The following is a 13268-nucleotide window of genomic DNA, read 5'->3' on the forward strand; positions in this document are numbered from 1 at the left end:
GATAGGAGCGCTGGGCAGCTTCCATGCTTGACGACTGCATGGTGCAGCCTAGGCACGAAATTCTCTTCAAATGCAATAGTAAACATCAATCACTCGTAACCACAAGCCTCCCTGAAAGCTTGCAAATATTGTCGCGCATCTTTCACTTCGGTGAACGAACAACTTCGTAGATTTAAGGATGCTCTCACTGAGCTCAGGAATACAACTAATTTATCCCATTTGATGCAGTCTGCCTCGTTAAGCAACAACAGCCTTTTGTAGTTCACAGTCTAGTCTTTGATTATTATTTCATTCAATCCATACCGAACGACGGATAAGTGAATTAGCAAAGTTCGAACACTCTATGTACTTTTCACCGACTAATTATACTGTTTTATTCGTAATAATACTTTAGACGTGAAAATTATTCTCATCATGTTTATAATAAAGGCATTGAGGAACAACTTTATTCCAAAGGTTAAGATCTTCTTCAATACTAGTTTCTTAAGGTTGTACAATATATGTCAATAAATTTTAGTTTAACTTGTACTAATAAGACGTGGGTTCTTCACATGTGACCAAAAAACTGTCCACAAAACTGTCCTGCTGCTGTGCCTTCAAATTATTAATGCTATATCCTTTATTAATATATTGTTCTTATTATATGGAAAGAAATTTCGAGTTACTGCTTGATAGAAAATGCAAAGTTCGACAACACTAAACTGGCTTACGTTAATTCATAATAGTTTCAAGCGATATCTCTGGATTTTGACGCCTGTCTGTCAAAACAAAAAGTTTTCTCGTCGATTGAAGGATCGACCAAGACGCCGGTGCAGTTTTTTATGATATTTGCGAACACTTAAAGAGTCAATGATGCGTTGCAAGCTAGCGACAAAGCAGCCCCCAAATTATAGTTCTCTGCAGCTTAGCGAATAGTCCATAAAATATAAGGCTTGATGCATTTGAAGCAACACACATATAATTTGGCAAATATCTTGCTATAACCAAAGATTTTGAACGATGTTCCGTTATTTCTCTTTGTTTCTTGTTGTTTGGAGCATTTGGATTCATTTACAAGTCTGAAATATAAATAACATTAATTGATAGTAACAAATAACTTTTCCAAATTCAATTTTATGCTCCGGTAGAAAGTTTTTTAGCTTTCAAACTAATATCTGCTGGAGAAATCTGGAACAAGAGCAATGGTCATCCCTTCTCTTGTCGCAATCAACGCTGTCTGTCAATAAGATTTTCTTCCTACCCTATATACACTCGCGCTGGCAGAGATGTTCGTCGCGGACGCAGCTTTGTTTCCAAGGAGATTTACAGCGCTGCAATATCGAATAACGGACTCGATGCCAGTACTTATGCGGCGCGCGATCATCATTGATGGACGGTAATGGATGCATCGAGCAATTCTAGCTCCATCTGAAGCCGTACTGTGACTGGCGTTGCCGCTACTTCATATACCGTGCTTAGTATCGCTTCCATGTAAAATTGTAAGCGGATTATCACTGGCCGAACAGTGGCCATTCTGTGGTAAGCGATAAACCGTCCGCGATGAATGTAACCACTCGTCACCAGACTTTCTAACGCCAACTTGGCATTTCGCTTAGTTAAGAAAAGGTTTTCTTACTTTTCAGTTTGCGCAATAATTTTATAGCTGGACAATTCGCATCAAAACCTTCCCTCCATGAAAATATTGTCTTGGGGGAAAGCTAAACGTATTGTCTTTAATGTCTATTCGAAAGCTGATTAGGAATTACGTGCAGCGGAAATCCTGAACAACATCAAGTACTTGGATCACCAACAAAAAGTTCAATGACAATTTTTACGAAGTACAAGATTTCGTCGTTCTCTTCATCCTCGACTGTCCTTAATTGTGGGGATTACTCGTGAAGCATAGCTTAGTGGGAGGAACTGGAATCAATCGAGAAAACTTTCATTTTTATCTGTTGTTTTTTGCTCCATGATAGTATTCCTCTTAATTTTTAAAAATTAATTGAAGATCGTATACGTACGATCAGTCGGTCAATAATTTTTAGCAAACGGATATATATTATTTGCTCACTCCGCACGCATGAAATTATGGACCAAGATATGACTAAATTATGATCAATTTTATTTAGAGCTCACACAGTTGGAGCAAGCAAAAAGAGCCCTTGAAAAGTTTTGCCTGTGCAAGCCTCAGAAAATTGCCACCTAAGCGTCCACTTCCCTTCATTACTGAGACATTTCCTATGGCGCGAGCTATTGCCGCTCGACCCTCAGCTATGCTAGCACAAGCGGCCTCCTTACACGTCTGCACCCTAGAAATGACAATCTGGAATTGCGCTATTAACTAACACGCGGGAATTTTTTTATTCACCAGTAAACTACCGTTAGATTTTGAGGTAGGGCTGTTGTAAAAAGCCGGTAAAATTAGTATATTGGGATTGCGAGAAAGAAATTATCACACATTTTTCAATATTATGAAGTTTTTTCATCAGTATTGTACTGATGAAAATATTTTTTTCATCAGTATATTAAACGGCCATGAGCGACGGTGCGAATAAGAATTTTAAATTTTATTCATAAAAAGTTACTTTTAACTAACGTTTATCCCGGAATGATTTTCCCAAAAAATACAGTTGACGTAAATTTATGCGTTTTATTCGATTACGCGCATTCAAATATTTGAAAATGTCGTGGAACATGAGAAATTTTCAAGAGAGCTACGATTCTAAGAATGATGCAATGACAAAACTAAAACAATTGAACAAAATATTTCAGAATGTGCTTGAAGTTATCAATAAATAATACTATGTCAGTACCTATCGTGGGTTTACCGAACAGATAATGCACGACTGATTCAATAAAACCCACTCATGTAAGATGTCTTGCATGTGCTCGACGTACGACCCGACGCAGAGACACGTAATTACCGGACAGTAAAAGATGCCCGTCTTAGCAAACCGCACGATCCCCCAACATTCCGTGCTCTTGCTACAGTTTCGCTATACTGCCGATGACCTGTCGTCAGAATTTATGGTTATCGGTCTCGAATTTTTTTCTTGGATTTATTCATTGCCAACAAAACTGTTGAATTAACCTTCTTTTTTAGTTGCCCATAAGCTGGCTTCATTAAATGTCAACGTATTTAAGATAAAAATGTTAGAACTCATGACCGCTACGAAAATCGCGAATACGACTTGCGTATTCTGGTGACGGTTATGGTATTGTGGTGCAATATTTTATTAGAAATGTTAAGAAAACTTAAGAGTACAAGCTGGAACGCGGAAGTTTACATTGATCCATTGTTTTTCATTAAGACACTGATAATGAAATCGATTAGAATAAATTACTGAGAGAAGGAACAAAATAAAAGCTTGAACAAAACAGTAAACTTAGGTTTCTTACAGATGATGTGTGGTAGGATGATGCTGCGCTTCAATCACCAAGAAATATCCTGAATGGAATATGCAATGAATGTATACGCTCTCAATATATGTCAAAAATAAATTTACTATGAAACTTTCTCTACTGACTCCATCATTACATTACCTCAAACGAATAATAATTGATTTTGTTTGAGTTTTTCCTCGTCTTATTACGACAGCGTGGATCTTCTCGTGCTTCTTGCTACGTCAAATCTTGAGACGCCTGTCAAGTTTTTAAGCCGTCAAAGAAAATCGCGAACGGTTATCTCGGGGCTCGAATTACTCAAGACCCTGGTTTTTCTCGATGCCCTCAGCGTGTATAATTATTATCGATGATGAGGTCCATTATGGCCGGTATATGCGGCCATAAGCTCTTCATAAGATGCCTTTTATCTGCTGCCTCAATGCAAGTCAAAAATACTAAGCTCGAGCGAGTAGAATTGAAAATCACGCACACTATTTATGTAAAATTGTGCTTCAAGTTATCATGAAATAATTTTCCTACCACGCGACATAATCAAGTTCGATTCCTTCTCTAAAAATATTTGAATTTAATTCATTGACCTTAGCGACAGTATGGATAAGAGTGACTCCTGACGTCTTGGTCTTGCTTCAGGATACCAATTCACCTCACATTCATGCAGCAGCTAATATCGGGCATCAGGCACATACACACTCTAGAAACAGCCGGTGTTCGTTTCAATTACCGTTACAAACACATTGAAGTCGTGGCACTGTAATGTCAGGACACGTTCCGATATCGTGACAGCTAAGCAGCTGCTCTCTGCCTACGCCTGTTAAATCTTGCGTGCCCTGGCCTCATTTCTTGCAACCAACGGTTACATGAGTCCGACACTGAGCAGTTTTCTGCGTTACGTGAAATGACTCTGGCAATTCAATAATTGCAATTACATTCAATGTAACATCTTATAAACTTGAAAACTGGATGATTTTTCGTTTACATCAATATTACTCTTCCGCTAAAAGAACATTATTTTCTGATACGCTTGCGTTCAGCTTTAGGGACAGACCGACGTGCTAGGATCTGTAAGAACTGGAAAGCACCGCGCCCCAGCCACTACACTTACTGAACACGACCGTACAAGACCCGTCCGCTGCGCAGGGCGTGTCGGAGCCACTTCAGAGTCACGACTCTGGCCTGGATGAGAATTATTAAGCCTCGTCTGGAGGAGCCTAGCGGAACACGGCTCCCATAAGCCTATGCCAGTTGCGCACGGTTAACGTAGCGCCCCAGTTGAGTTCTGTTGAGTTGATAACAGTGATAGCGGAGTCGCATTCGATAATGCATCGATTATAATAGGATGTGTTTTATTTTTAAATCGATATTTATCAAGCGTCATCTCAAAAGCCTTTCTTGGAGAATATAGAAATAAATATAATCTCATTTAAAATCCAATTCACATTGGGAATAGTTCGTTTAATGAGAACAGGCTCTTGAACTATATTCCTGTCCGTTAACTTGAGATTTTCCGTTATGAAGCAAAATTTATTTGTTGTTTTTTAATTCTTAAACATCGCTTCCGCCGAATCGAAACATATCTACACAAGGCTACGGATGTTATTTAACTCGTATGTAACAACAATATTAAAATCTCATGATATGCATGAAAGCTTTGAGCAACAGAATCATTGGGTAAATATCCAGATTCTGAGAATTTTTACGTCAAATTCCTTTCGGTCAAATGAAGTCTATCCCGACAGAAATTTGTTTGGGTGCGAAATTCCGGTGGTTTAGATGATGTGTTTGGCATGTCATCACAACCGCGATTCTATTATACAGCACACATCGGTCGACGAAGAGAAATTAAATTTACATCAACTCACACCATCAAGGCCAACTTTCTTACGAGGAAGAAGTCGAACGCACCAAACAAAGGCTATGTCCTCAGTCCGGCTTCTTTATATTTACCGGAGCTAAATTACTGATAATGACCGTCTCGCTGGCTCCAAGAATTACTCATGTACGGATGAAAGCAATCAAGTGACCCTACGGTTCGTTCTTCACAGCCACACGCATGACACGTACGGAGAAAGCAAAGCTGTGACTTGCGCCGTAAATGATGGCTCTTCACTTTAATCGCTCAGAAGCGATTCGTCTCTCGCGGGCAAAAATTTTTGAATGCAATTCTAGCCCAAGATGGTTAGGCCAACACAGTCTATGATGGTTTTGACGGGCTAAATTGGCAATGAATAGTCGTCGTTTTGGCCATGAATAATTATTATTTTGTTATAAATACGTTTATTTTGTTATTTAAATTTACGTCCTAAGTTCGATACCAAGATCTTTTGCGACAACGCGCTTATTTATAATAAGAATTTCTCATTGGCCTATCAAGTAACTTATGAACTAGACAGTAGCATGTACAAAGTTATTGGTAAATATGGTGTGAGAAATCTTTTTGAAAGTATCAGATCAATAACTGATGCAAAACTATTTCATCACCAGCGGAGCGCTACAAGACAGCTCCGGCAACATTGCTCTTTCTGACGCAGGTTAAACTGTGGTTGAAATGTACAAGATAAGTTTCATGTAGCCGTTCCAAAACATTCAGTATCCCTAGCTGCCAACAGTAAAAAAAAAATGTCTATATGCTTCTCGTGTAGAGTACATGGAAGCCTAAAGCTAGATGTGGCTCTGTCTGTCTTGATGGCCTGATCACGAGCTGAAAAGTTCTAAGGCGAAGATGAGTCTGCGTTACAGGGCCTTTAGCTGTGTATAATGAACTCACATTATTTAACTCTTATGTTCCATTCCCATTACACGTTACTCACTGCCTCCGAACTATTTCGCGTGGAAAATTGTTCGCTTGCATGAGCAGTTCTTTTATCTTAATTCTATCCTAAATTTCTCGTTAGATCATATTAAGACTTACATTTCAAGGGAAACGTAAGCAAATTATTCTTAATTTTATTTGTTTAGCATTATGTTCTGCGTCACGTGAATAAATAAATATATTGAATAGAACTAATTTCAATTAATTTATATTTATAATTTTTTTAAACACATATAGTCGCGCTTTGCAAGTTCGCAGAATCTACACGTAATGAGAATTCTTTTTATTAACGAAAGACTTTCGTCTCGCTAAAAATGTCAATCCTGCGTTTGAAGACAAAATCGACGTTTATGCAAACATTCGACATAATAAAATTGCACGATCACTCACTTGTGAGATTCAAGTTGACTCAGAAAATCAATGTGTTTTCGAGGGCCGACCCAAACGATGGCTTAGTCGCATCGCTACCTCCCCTGATGACAGATTTTCTGGTCGAGCGCCCAGCGTGATGGGTCCTGATCGGAAACCTCTCCTCTGCAACCTTTCCTGATCATTTTACCCGTGTGATAAACACATCACTTGGTATCAAAACTAAGTTCTAACCCTCTGTCTGAATTAATATTTATGATGTGCGATAAATGGAGCCATATTCAAATGTTGACTCAATAGAATGGGTATTTATAAACGTGTACCAATGAATTCAGTGGATTTTACGAGGTGAACGCCTCCGAGTCACAATCATGTAATTTAATTGTACTTCACCGCTCTATCTCATTTAATTTTTGTCCAAAACGGGCAGTTATCTTACCACTCAATCAAACTCCTGCAGTGTAGCGAAAAAGCCTTATCAGTTACCATCTTTGGACAGAATCGTCATTTCTCATTTCCCGTAAATAAATGCTTCCATTGACCCAGAGAGAATTTTGGAAACCTAACGATCGAGCGGGCGTCACTGCCGCCTCTAACTGCTCCCCTTCTCGATCCAAGTCGAACACGCAACAAGTTAGACTCCTCGTCAAAAATCATCTCCCTTTTTCCTCTAGAACTGAAGTTGTCGAAAACAACGATCGAGGGTTCTTATTCTGAAACTTTTCGTGAACATGGGAAAGACCGTTGCAAAGTTCAAATCAGTGCCTGTTATTTTAAAACGCGTTTGTCTTGTTTTTCACAAGTGTCTTCACGGCGAGGTATCGATGTCAAAGCACAGTATGAATGCGATACGGAAGATGGTGGGAGAAATACTTCGTTCGTAGCGTGAAAACTTTCTCTGAACACTGTTATCTCAAAAGATGAGATCAACTGTAATCCATTTAACGTATTCGAACGATATGGTTGTTAAACTGCAATGAAGTGTCAACCGGAAGTGAACATGTTTGTTCTTTTGATCTCAGACTATCTTCAATAAGTGTGTTATCTACTAATTAAACAGAAGCAAACGAGTCTCGACAACTTGTCTTGGTAATTTTTTATGTGGTATTCCAAGAAGTATAGCTTCCTGTGCTGGTCAGGTTCCCGCGACTTGTTATCTGAAGCGCTTCCTCCGCGAACCCAACTAACGTCTTCTATTAGCTTTTTGCGTCCAGTTTCTTGCTTTCGAAGCATCCCTCGATAAAAAGATGCTGTAAAAGGTTTTTGCAAAAATTTTGATACATTTTGTTGCCAATAAGCTCAGAGTAAATGACCTAATTAGCAGATCAACTGAGACGATTTGCATAAGAATTTATAACATCGCAACGTCTTCATTGCCATTCCATCTCCCGAAAAAAGTCTATAGAATCTAAAACGCTCGAAATGAAGATTGATTAATAACTCTGAAATCTTATTCTTTTATGCTCACCCACTTATGTTAATCAGGCAAATTTAATGTGAAAATGCCTTGCAGTGTTACATGTTATCAAGGCGAACGGACCGCGCAGGGTTTCATTATTTTTTTTAACAAATGGAGCATCCAGATTTAGTTAATTTTCCGACGCTAAACCTCTATAAAACAAAATCTAGTTTACTGCATCGATTCGTGTTAGTATGCTCCACGAACATACCCTACATTTTTATCGCAATCTACGGTGTTTTTTTTTCAATTAATTTAGGTAATAAGTTGCTGTTGGGTTTAATAATAACAATGCATATATTTTCTCGAGCTTCTATTCATTTTTGGCTGTACTCTGAATGTCTTCATCTCGTGTAAAATATGCCTACCGTCAAACGTCATGTTCTGCTGCCGCTCCCCTTGTTAACATCTCGTGCCGGATATTAACATACACACTCTTGACTAGTCCTCCCCTCCTCGCTCAGTGCTCTCAAAGCGTTGGCGTTTTACTCCACTTGCGTTACAATTGGGAGTCATTACTTATAAAAAGACACGTGCGTGATTAGGACACAATATATCATCATTCGATTGTTATCCTTGAGATATTCATGCTTAATATCGTTTCATCATTTGTCACTTGCAAACTACAAAAAACTACGCAACTACAAAAAGGTGCGCCGGTATCACTTCCAGGGCCCGCGAGAATAAATGAGTTCCAGAGCAGTTGGAGATTTTTTTCTTAAGATGATCGCCTGACCTTCATCCGTGGTGCAAGGACCACAAAAAATTGTCGATATTTCGGGTGTTGCAATTAAATTCGATCATTTACAGTCTGTATAATGAACCACAAAATCAGCAATGCTTATCTTTTTATTAATTCTGCAATTTGCTGAATATGTAATTAGAGCCCCTTCTTCCCATGACTGACTGTCATTCTCATTTCCCAAAACAGCAGTTCCGCGTGTTCGAATGTATTGGTCACACTACTTGTGTATACACTCCAGGGGCCGGATTATCAAAACTTCGTAACTTTTTGTACTTACGACAAAAAAGTTCTGTGGTACGTAAATACACCCTAATTTTGGCATTATCAAAACTTTCGTACGCAAGTCTTAGCTAAAAGCCTAAATTNTGGAGTATTTTCTTTCCTAATCGATTATATGTTTCACATTTTTAATGTCCGAGGGTTTAGGTTCGCGGGGATTATAAGATGTTACACTTACGCTTCAAATTATACTGATGCTGGAGTTACAACGACCGATAATGACTTACCAACATGCTTCTAAACGTTATACTCGAAGCAAGCATCAGCTCCCACCTGAGAGCTGTGCAAGACAAGACCGATGGACAGCTTGCAGAGGAAAAAGACGCGGGCAGCTCATCAGCATGAGTACCTCACATCCTGCCATGCCTAAAGAACAACAGGTGGTCAGCGGCAAGCTTGTCTGGAAAACGTGGCCGATTTGACTCCTTAGGATCCAAGAATTGAGGTGGGGCCTCGCCCGCGACCGTTGGCAAGAGAGGCGGAGTTTTACGATAGAATGGGAGGAGCGAATTGCTAAGTGTCTCGAACTTATTGCAAACAACGAAGTTTAAATAGCTCTCATTTAGCGATTATGACCTACAATAAAAGTTGATCGGCGTTCGGCTGCTCCAATACCTATGGACATTTTTCACTGTCTAGCCTACGCGTCTCTACCTCCAGTAATGATCGACAGAAAATTACGAGTAAGAACATTTTCCCTTGAAATAATTTTCATGTGTCGTATGAAACAATTTGTGTCCGATGACTTCTAAATTATACCGAGCAGAAAATTCATTCATATGTTCTACCTTGAGCGCGATTCTGCATAAAACAATTAACCTCAATGTACGCTGAACTGAGTCAGAGGTGCTAATAACTAAATAGCTCACTGACTATTAACTGTGTCGTTTCTGTCTGATTTTCGAGTCTTTCTAACTATACCTGTACAGTAAAAGCAAGCTGAAGGCAGTTCTTCCTCGATTCATGATAGGAAAGAGCTATTGGTTAAATTGGGATTGTACCGACAATTTTTATCCTCAGGCTACATATACGTGCTGGCTTCAGTCAGGTGATACTAAAGCGTCCGTTCGGGTCTCGAATGTATCGCATCTGCCTGGGGCGCAGCTTGTCCTGCTAATTTCCGCCGCTACGCAAAGTTATAACCAACTCTCTCGATCACATTATACTGATTGAGTAAATTTACTCCGGCGTAGTTTTTCTTCACTTTAAACTCTAATTTTTGCTTTGCTACTTCATTTAATACCCCGAATATTGATACTTTCATTTTTGCTTCGGAAATATTTCAAGAATTTAGAAATTGTTCTTACAGTGACTTTGATGAGGTTATTTCTTTGTGTGCTCGCATTTTCCGATGTTGGAAAAATTTCACGCTAATTCGAGCAAAAACGGCAAGAAATTTTTTGCACTTCACCCTGTGCCAGGATTTGTCAGTTTTTCCTCGCGTGTGTTAAGATTTGGAATGTCCGTATTTTGGACTTGGTTTCTGCGTTCTCACGGGCCGAAACTGCCAAGATGCCGACCACAGGAAGCGCAGGGTCAACGAAGGTCTCTTCGACATCGCTCCAGAATATCTCTCGTCTCATGGCAGTTTTTTCATTCTTCGTTTCTCGAATTAGTTGCTCCTCTTAACTTGGTTTTATGATGAATGTTTTTTTTTTTGCTATTTTTACTTGGTAATATAAACAAATAGCAATTACTTTTGCTATTTATTTTTTATTTATTGGCAAATATTTATAGATGACGAGTTCTGAACGACAGTCGTCTTCGATATACTGCAGTTATTCTTGAATTATGATCAACATACCATTAAGATTTGTCATTAAATTCCGTTAAAATAGGTTTTTGTAAAAAGTTTATTTCCGACCCGACTGAAATGTACCGGCGCATCTTATCATTCTTATGAAATTTATTTTCCTCTGGTCTCCTCCTTTCTTCCTTTTTGGTCTAGTTTTAATCATCCTCATACACAGTCATGCGTTGACTCTGCATCTATCATACGCTCGCTCTCAAAGAAGATGAAATTAAATCTTTAAAAAAATTTCAGGTGCATCGTTTCCACCCCAAATTATTTGATACGCTGTTACGTTGCATCGTATAATGAACAGTATATATTCCATTGCGAATTTTTTTGAGAAGACATTAATTGGGAAACGTCATTCTTATATCAGACGTAAAAATGGAACATGTGCCCGTAGCCATTACGTAGCTCTAGTTTTTAGATATAATAATCACCTCGACTGAAACCCATATACCATTACTGAGCCAAAAACACACCTTGGCGCGACTCTGGTAATAGAGCTCAAATTGCTACCTCCGCACTCTCCTGGAATGATGAAGCAGATTACTGGAGTTTGGCTTGCTGTGGTATCGCGCACAGGCATCTGCTCCGAGCTGGTGCTCCAGTCAAGACTTGGGCCATGGATATCTTGCAATAACACAAGCCTGCCCTCATCTTCATGATTTTTGGCTTATTGGGGTCTCCTCCACTCTTCGTTATCTGTAGAAAATATCTCAAGTTATTTTGATACACGCCTTGATTGTGTCACTTATTACTTTCGATAAGATTTTTTTAAGGGCATCACTTGCTACGTAGATACGTTTGCGGTTGAAATGTGAAAATATTGCATTTAAATACCCATTCGAAATTTACTCATGCCACAGCAAAACAGAATGAAAGTTTTTCCCTTAACAGGCTGAAGGAGTTCATACCTGAAGCTTCTGGAAATGCCAACCATTTGCAAATTGTTGCTTATGAGCAGTTGCTCCACCCACCCACTCGGACGGGTTATCATAATTACTTGAGAGGCCTCGGTAAAACGTCGACCTCGGGAACGTACTAATTTTAAGACAATTTTCATGTTTCCCGACGCATTTTTTGCAAGCCTAACAGCCTGATAGCTTGCAACTACTAAATTTAACATTAACACATTGGCTAAATACGATACATTGTCTTGCCAGCCCATGCAACGTAGAATTACGGATTGATTTCATCATCAAAGAACTCATTGATGCCACATCATGTGACATCATGCTCCATCGGCCAGTCTGTGATCACTAATATCACAGTTCTCCGCCTTAGACCGTCCAAATGCGAACAGCAGCAATTTTCCCCACCACTATCCCTCCTTCACCAGCACCATCACCTCCTTCTCCAGTACCACCACCACCACCACCACCACCATCAGCACTGAATTATCTCGAGGGGCAATTACCCGACGCTCGGTCGAGAAGCTAAGGTGGAGGAGTTCTTTGGAAGATCGAGGAGCGGATGTTGTGGTCAGTGCTCCTGCAAGTCCTCATCCCTTCTCACAAGACGCGACTCGAGGTCATATCACCGCTACCTATATTCTCTCAGCTAATGCGTTATTTATGAAGCGCTGCGTTCACTGGAGATACTATAAACGATTAATCTCTAAGTGAAAATTAGTCATCGCTGGGAAGCGAACAGCAAGGATCACTGATGCACTTGTCCTGTAAAGGATCACTGATGCGATTTCTGGTACGCAGAAGCATATATGCCAGGCTTTTTTTATGTTGTTCGTACGCAGTTTCTTTCAGTTTCCTTCCAGGTTTTCAATCCACTCAGATCCTCTGCGATAGCCCTACCATAGTCTCACCTCTATAGGAGGTGTAGTTAGCTAAGTCTGTTGATTAGAATGGAGAAGCGACTTTTATCTCGAGGTTCAAAACGGCGCTGGAGGCAAAATGAGCAATGATTCATAGCGCAAGGTGGCCTATCAGGCCGCTGCCGCGACAGCCTTGCCCCGAACTATGTGCCGCCACCTGCCAGCGCTACGCCACCAGCTTTGAAAGAAGAGTGCAAGTGAAACCTACCGCAACACAAGGAATACAAAATGCATTCTTGCAGGCCTGACAAACATCTCAATCCATGTGGATGAGACATATGGGACGCAAGTCTGATCTAATTAGCGATAGGTGTAGAATATAATAGTTTGTCTTGGCAATTTCTTGATCATTTAATTAGCTTTACAGGACAATGAAGGCTTTGTGCCCAAGTTTAAACAAGACTGAGTTTAATCTTCATGAGCTGCATAATTTATTCCACTATACTTCGAATGTACTCAATTAGGCTGACTAAATTTTTTGATAAGGGTTTAGGCATAGTATTTGAAACTAGGATTCAGAAATATTTTTCGTGTATATTATAAGTTCTAAATAATACTTCGATAATAAAGAATGGTTCTCAGTAATGAGACTTCTGG

General features: G+C 39.5%; 1 protein-coding gene across 2 annotated transcripts in view; it reads left to right on the top strand.

The window, feature by feature from the left end:
• Positions 1–13268, top strand: part of LOC108676776 (transcription factor AP-2-epsilon) — an 83854-nt gene that overhangs the window by 52929 nt on the left and 17657 nt on the right. The window lies entirely within an intron of this gene.

The sequence above is a fragment of the Hyalella azteca genome, unplaced genomic scaffold, assembly GCF_000764305.2.
Source record: "Hyalella azteca isolate HAZT.00-mixed unplaced genomic scaffold, Hazt_2.0.2 contig2218, whole genome shotgun sequence".
Taxonomy (NCBI): domain Eukaryota; kingdom Metazoa; phylum Arthropoda; class Malacostraca; order Amphipoda; family Hyalellidae; genus Hyalella; species Hyalella azteca.